This window comes from Mustelus asterias, unplaced genomic scaffold (assembly GCF_964213995.1).
Source record: "Mustelus asterias unplaced genomic scaffold, sMusAst1.hap1.1 HAP1_SCAFFOLD_4394, whole genome shotgun sequence".
Classification (NCBI taxonomy): Eukaryota; Metazoa; Chordata; class Chondrichthyes; order Carcharhiniformes; family Triakidae; genus Mustelus; species Mustelus asterias.
This window is the reverse complement of record NW_027594339.1, coordinates 10,596-17,713: the sequence shown is the minus strand read 5'-3', so window position 1 is coordinate 17,713 and position 7,118 is coordinate 10,596. Positions and strand designations below refer to the sequence as shown.

At 46.6% G+C, this 7,118-nt stretch overlaps 1 pseudogene; it reads left to right on the top strand.

Annotated features, from left to right (window-relative positions):
• Window positions 1-376: 376 nt before the first annotated feature.
• On the top strand, window positions 377-580 carry LOC144491081 (U2 spliceosomal RNA; annotated as a pseudogene).
• The last annotated feature ends 6,538 nt before the right edge of the window (window positions 581-7,118 follow it).

Below are 7,118 nucleotides of genomic sequence, written 5' to 3'. Positions count from 1 at the left end.
GAACTCAATCGAAAGCAGCTCACTCCTTTGTGGTTGGAAGCAGTTTAAATATTCCCGGGAGAACCGCAGTGGATAATTACAGCAACAAACCTCTGAGCAAAGAATAAAACACTCTGCAAAACTGTTAGATTTTGGCTCTGATTTGCATTCTGACCTTGAAGTGTTGAATCAGACCTCCAGCTTCATTAGGATGAAGTCTCAGTTTGTTAAGGTGATGGAGAAAACTCCTGGGAATTATACACAGAGATATTGGACTTTAAAAAGGACCTGAATTTGATATGTTTAAAATGGACCCAGACCCTGAAGGTAGCTGAGAATGTATCGCGAACCACTGACTGGAATGGCTGCAAGGGGGGTTTCTCTAAGGAACAGTGGAATCGCATCTCGGCCTTTTGGCTAAGATCAAGTGTAGTATGGATTGGATGCTGCACTTGGTTGAGGTCATTAGGTTACATTGAAGCTTCATATGTTTCATATGAAGCAATTTTTAAAAGCTGCATCTCGGCCTTTAGGCTAAGATGCAAATGAGATCAAGTCTTGGAGGAGGAAGTGCTTTCCCTCCTCCAATCAGCTTGGCTCATGTAGATCAGGCCCAAGACAGGGTAAATGGTCGCTTGCCCTGTCTTGCCAGCCTGGACCAGAAATGTCTCAACTTGTTGAGACTCTGAATTGGACTTGATTTGATTGAATTGGAAAAGTATTTAAAAAACAGTGGAAATCCTCCCTGTGGTTCCAGACGGTAACGCTAAAAGAATCCAAAGACTAATTCACATCAGTAAGCAGTCTCACAACACCAGGTTCAAGTCCAGCAGGTTTATTTGGTATCACGAGCTTTCGGAGCGCTGCTCCCTCATCAGGTGAGTGCAGGATTTGGTTCACAAACAGGGCATATATAGACACAAACTCAATTACAAGATAATGGTTGGAATGTGAGTCTTAACAGGTAATCAACAGGTAATCTTGCGACTCGGCCAACGTTGTCTACCTCATATGCTGCAGGAAAGGATGTCCTGAGGCATGGTACATCGGTGAGACCATGCAGGCGCTACGACAACGGATGAATGGACACCGCTGGACAATCACCAGGCAAGACTGTTCCCTTCCTGTTGGGGAACACAGCGGTCATGGGCATTCGGCCTCTGATATTCGGGTAAGCATTCTCCAAGGCGGCCTTCGCGACACACGACGGCGCAGAGTCGCTGAGCAGAAACTGATAGCCACGTTCCGCACACATGAGGACGGCCTCAACCGGGATATTGGGTTCATGTCACACTATTTGTAATCCCCACAGCCTGCCTGGACCTGCAGAGTTTCACTGGCTGTCTTGTCTGGAGACAATACACATCTTTTTAGCCTGTCTTGATGCTCTCTCTACTCACGTTGTTTGTATCTTAAAGACTTGATTAGCTGTAAGTATTCACATTCCAACCATTATTCATGTAAATTGAGTCTGTGTCTTTATATGCCCTGTTTGTGAACAGAATTCCCACTCACCTAAAGAAGGGGCTTGGAGCTCCGAAAGCTTGTGTGGCTTTTGCTACCAAATAAACCTGTTGGACTTTAACATGGTGTTGTTAAACTTCTTACTGGGGGAACACTTCAGCAGTCAAGGCTGTTCAGCCTCTGATCTTCAGGTAAGCATTCTCCAAGGCAGCCTTCACGACACATGACAATGCAGAGTCGCTGAGCAGAGACTGATAGCCAAGTTCTGCACACATGAGGACGGCCTCAACCGGGATCTTGGGTTCATGTCACACTACATGTAACTCCCACGACTTGCCTGGGCTTGCAAAATCTCACTAACTGTCCTGGCTGGAGACAATTCACACCTCTTTAACCTGTTCTTAACCCTCTCTCCACTCGCATTGACTGTACCTGTAAAGACTTGATTACCTGTTGGACTTTAACCTGGTGCTGTGAGACTTCTTACCGTGCCCACCGCAGTCCAACGCCGGCATCTCCACATCCTGATTAACATCTGCAGTAAGGACCCTGAGTGTCATAGTCTAGACAAGACTAGTGTATTCTGGTTCTCCAGTTGGAATATACCTAGATGGGGAGGGGGGGATGAGGGGAGGGTTGAAAACTTGCTTGCTACTGACCTACTGGTATCTGTCTACCTGTCAGCCCATGTGTGAGTGCTGTGAGAAAAGCAGCTGGAAGTTTTTACACACGATGTTCTAGTGGTATTATTGCTAGACTATTAATCCAGGAACTCAGCTAATGTTCTGGGGACCCGGGTTCGAATCCCGCCACGGCAAGTGGTGGAATGAGAATTCAATAAAAAAAATCTGGAATTAATAATCTACTGATGACCATGAGGTTGGTGAACCCATCTGATTCGGTAATGTCCTTTAGGGAAGGAAATCTGTCGTCCTTACCTAGTCTGGCCTACATGTGACTCCAGAGCCACTGCAATGTGGTTAACTCTCAGCTGCCTTCTGAAATGGCCTAGTAAGCCACTAGGCTTACTAGGTAACTGGGGATGGGTAATAAATGCTGACCCAGCCAGCAACGCCCATGTCCCACGAATGAATAAAAAAAAACATTGAAGGTACAGTGACCGAAGGAGCACCCCTGCGAACAATCATCTTTTGTAGGAATATCGACAAACTCTCTCTCTGACTGTGGAAGTTCAACAGGTCGGCAGATATATTGCCGCTCGGAAAGGAACTGAAATCTACCAGACCCTACAGGTCAATCCTCATGGTCCCCCACCTTCCCATGGCCAATGGGAAAGCCAACAGTCACTCTGATACACAATTGGAACATAGCAAAATGTTGGAACATAATCCGATTTAAATTCTGACAGGGCTGGACAGACAGGATGCAGGGATGTTGCTTCCTCTGACTGGGGAGTCGAGAACGAGGGGCGGGATTTACAGCCTTGTTTGACCCGAGACCGGAAAATCTTGCCCGAGGTCAATGGACATTCCCATTGGCCGCCCCTCACCCGCTCCGATTCCATGGCGGGCGGGGAAGTAGAATTCCGGTGAAGGGGGTCACAGTCTCAGGATACGCCATTTAGGACAGAGATGAGGAGAAACGTTTTTGCCCAGAGTTGGTGAACCTATGGAATTCTCTACCACAGAAAGCTGTGAAGGCCAAGTCACTGAATAAATTTAAGAAGGAAATAGATAGATTTTTAGACACTAAAGGTGTCAAAGGATACAGGGAGAGCATGGGAGTATGGCATTGAGATGGAGGATCAGCCATGATCATGTTGAATGGCGGAGCAGGAGCGAAAGGTTGAATGGCCTACTCCTGCTGCTAATTTCTAGGTTTCTACATTTTTGGACTAACAGTCATCATCCTTTTTTACCCCTCTCCATCTCCAACACCTTTATAAAAAAACAAACAGAAATATTCAAAGAAAGTAAAAGAAACACTAGGGTGGGATTTTATGACCTCACTCGGGTGAGACCGGAAACTCCAGCCAGAGATCAACGGAGATTTCTGTTGTCGGACCCGCGCCGATTCCGTGGCGGGCGAGGTGGTACAGATCCGGCCACGTTGTTTGATGCCCTTGTGAATTTTCTCCAGAATTTTTGCTCGCAGAAGATTCCTGGAAATGAATCTTTAACTTCGAGAGATTCCAGAACAATTCCCGTCAGGAACTCTCCTCAAACTTGGTGAATTCAAAGCTGGGTGTAAAGGCTTGGCATTGCCAGGTGATGGAGCTCTGATATAACACAAACTGAGAGGTTAGACAATCGATGAAAATCTTAAATAAAATAAGCTAATGAACACAATGTTTTTAATTCACTCTGGGTGATAATACGCTGCCGTCCAGGTCCTCACAGCAGCTTCTCTTCATCCATCACCTCACTGACCTTCATTGATTTCTGGTCCAGCAAAGCCTCAACTTTAAAATTCTCATCCTTATTTTCAAATCCCTTCCTGGCTTCACTATCTCTGTAATCTCCTACCAGAACTCTCCGAGACCTCTGTCCATCTCTCATTCCGGCCTCTTGAGTATCTCTGATTTTTATTACTCCACTATTGGCAACCATGCCTGCAACCACCAGTTTCAACTCTGGAATTCCCTCTCAAAATCTTTCCGCCTCGCTCTCTCTCTCCTTTAAGTCCTTTCTTGTAAGGCAAACTTGTTTAACAAATTATTTCACCAGACTTAATAGCTCCTTAAGGGTGGCACGGTGGCACAGTGATTGGCACTGCTGTCTCACAGCACCAGGGACCTGGGTTCAACTCCGGCCTTGGATGACTGTGTGAAGTTTGCATGTTCTCCTTGTGTCTGTGTGGGTTTCCCCCCCGGGTGCTCCGGTTTCCCTCCACAGTCCAAAGATGTGCAGGTTAGGTGGATTAGTCATGCTAAATGTGCAGGGTTATGGGGATAGGGTGGAGGGGAGGGCATAGGTGAGATGCTCTTTCGGAGAGTTGGTGCAGACACGAAGGGTGGCACGTTGACACAGTGGTTAGCACTGCTGCCTCACAGCGCCAGGGACCTGGGTTTGATTCCGGCCTTGGGTCACTGTGTGGAGTTTGCACTTTCTCCCCGTGTCTGGATGGGTTTCCTCTGGGTGCTCTGGTTTCCTCCCACAGTCCAAAGATGTGCGGGTTAGGTGGATCGGCCATGCTAAAATTGACCTCAGTGTTAGAAGAATTAGCAGGGTAAATGTGTGGGGTTACGGGAATAGGGCCTGGATGGGATTGTGGTCAGACGCGATGGGCCGAATGGCCTCCTTCTGTACTGTTGGGATTCTATGATTCCATGACTCGATGGGCCAAATGGCCTCCTGCACTGTGGGGGTTTTGTAGCCTTCGCAAGGGTCTTAGACATTTTACTATTATGAAGGCACTATGAAAGTGTAAGTTGTTGATGGGCATCACTGGCAAGGCTCTGACTTGTTGCCCACCCATAGTGACCTTGAGGAGATAATGGCTTGTTCGGCAGGGTGAGCTGTTATGGTTGGAGAGTTAGGGGAGCTAGAGGAAAGGTGCGGTTTGAGGAGAGATTGGAGAAGTGGAGGGGTTTGGGGAAGAGTACCATGGGAGCAGGACGGAGATGATTGAAGTGCCACCAATGATGGAGAAGAAAGAAAATAAGATGCACGGTGATTGGAGTTTGGGAATCGAAAGGAAAGGCTGGCTATCTCAGACTGGGGAGGTTGTGGGTTTTGACTATGGAGGGATTTATCCATCTGGCCACATTCCATTCCCGTTATTGTATCCAGCTATATTCCTTTATAGAGCTTGCCTCGTTACAACATCCCAAGCAGCCCTCTGTCTTTGAGTACAGAAATTCTCCCTTCTATCTACCTGTTCCAAGTCCTTCACTAATTTAATTTGATCCCAAGTTACAGCAGCATCTCTGCGTTGAATTTATCTTTGCATTCCTCTATCTCAGTCAGTCTTGCCTCCCTTAACCATCTTCCTTCCTGACTGTAGCCCCTACTTAAAAGCCCATCGCAGGCCAGTCTCCCAGAGCTGTCAGCGAGAGAGAGAGAGAGACATTGACAGAGAATTGAGGTCTACCAGCAAGACCTCCCCAGGGCAGAGAAGGTTGAGCAGCTAGAACAAAGCTGTTCTAAATCATGAAAGGTTTTGACAGAATAAATAAGGAGAAACTGTTCCCACTAGCAGGACGATTTGTAACCAGAAAAGACACATGGCTTGGGTCACTGTCTGTGTGGAGTCTGCTTATTTTCCCCGTGTCTGCATGGGTTTCCTCCAGGTGCTCCGGTTTCCTCCCACACAGTCCGAAAGACATGCTGGTTAGGTGCATTGGCCATGCTAAGTTCTCCCTCAGTGTACCCGAACAGGCGCCGGAGTGTGGCGACTAGGGGATTTTCACAGTAACTTCATTGCAGTGTTAATGTAAGCCTACTTGTGACACTGATAAATAAACTTTAAACTGTAGTATAGTGAAAACTGCATTATGTATTTTGTCCACTTGAAGTTACCATACACACTTGTACCAGCAGAGGGAGTCTGCTGGGAAGAGATAATAAATAGTCCATGTTTAACAGCTTGTGCAGTTCTAATTTGAAATGTCTCTGGCCGAATTTATAACTGTTTCTGGCCCCAGAACTTCAGAGCTCGGCTCTAAGGTGACTGAGAAACAACCAGAGCCAGAGATGAAGAGGCATTTTTTCAAACTCTGTGAGTTATGATCTGGAAGGCGCTGCCTGAAGCAGATTCAATAGTAGCTTTCAAAGGAGAACTGGATAAACGCATTAAGGGGAAAGATTTGTAAGGTTTTGGGGGAAAGTGTGGGGGAGTGGGGCGTCACGGTGGCACGCTGGTTAGCACTGCTGCCTCACAGCACCAGGGGCCCCGGTTCGATTCCCAGCTTGTTTACTGTCTGTGTGGCGTCTGCACATTCTCCCCGTGTCTGCATGGGTTTCCTCCGGGTGCTCCGGTTTCTGCGTCCGAAAGACGTGCTGGTTAGGTGCATTGGCCGTGCTAAATTCTCCCTCAGTGTACCCAAACAGGCGCCGGAGTGTGGCGACTATGGGAATTTCACAGTAACTTCATTGCAGTGTTAATGTATTTGTGATGAATAAATAAACTTTAATTGGATAGCTATTTCAAAGAGCTAACACAGTCATGATGAGCTGAATGATCTGTTCTGTTTCATACCATGAGGCGAAATGCAGAGGATCCATCCCCTCCTGCTGGTTCAATAAGGGGAACTTGATGTCTTTAAAATTACGCTGTACATGATTAACATATACAGTACAAGCTTTATTTGAACAGGATGTGTTAATGTGTTTTAAATTGAATAAATCATTTGGTAAAACCGTGGACAAAGGGAGATCTCTAGACGGGATAAATTGCTGGTGTCTTCATAGCCACATGTTGTCAGTACAGAACATTTCAGTGCTGTTTCTCTCAGCTTGAGGTTTAATCAGAAGCCAGCTTGTCATCAGAGCTCAAGAAGCCGGGCTCAGTGCCCTTTATTTTTATTCAATGGGACACAGTAACCTTAAAAAGTGCGCAATAATTGGAAACCGCTCCAAGGGGATCTCGGTAGAGTATTGCATTAGACCAGAGCCTGCAGTCCCCCCCAGATAATAACAGATATTTCTATCTGTTCAGCTGGAATGTGAGAGTCCTTAACTGCAGCAAATGTTAAATAGGCTCAGAATGTAATC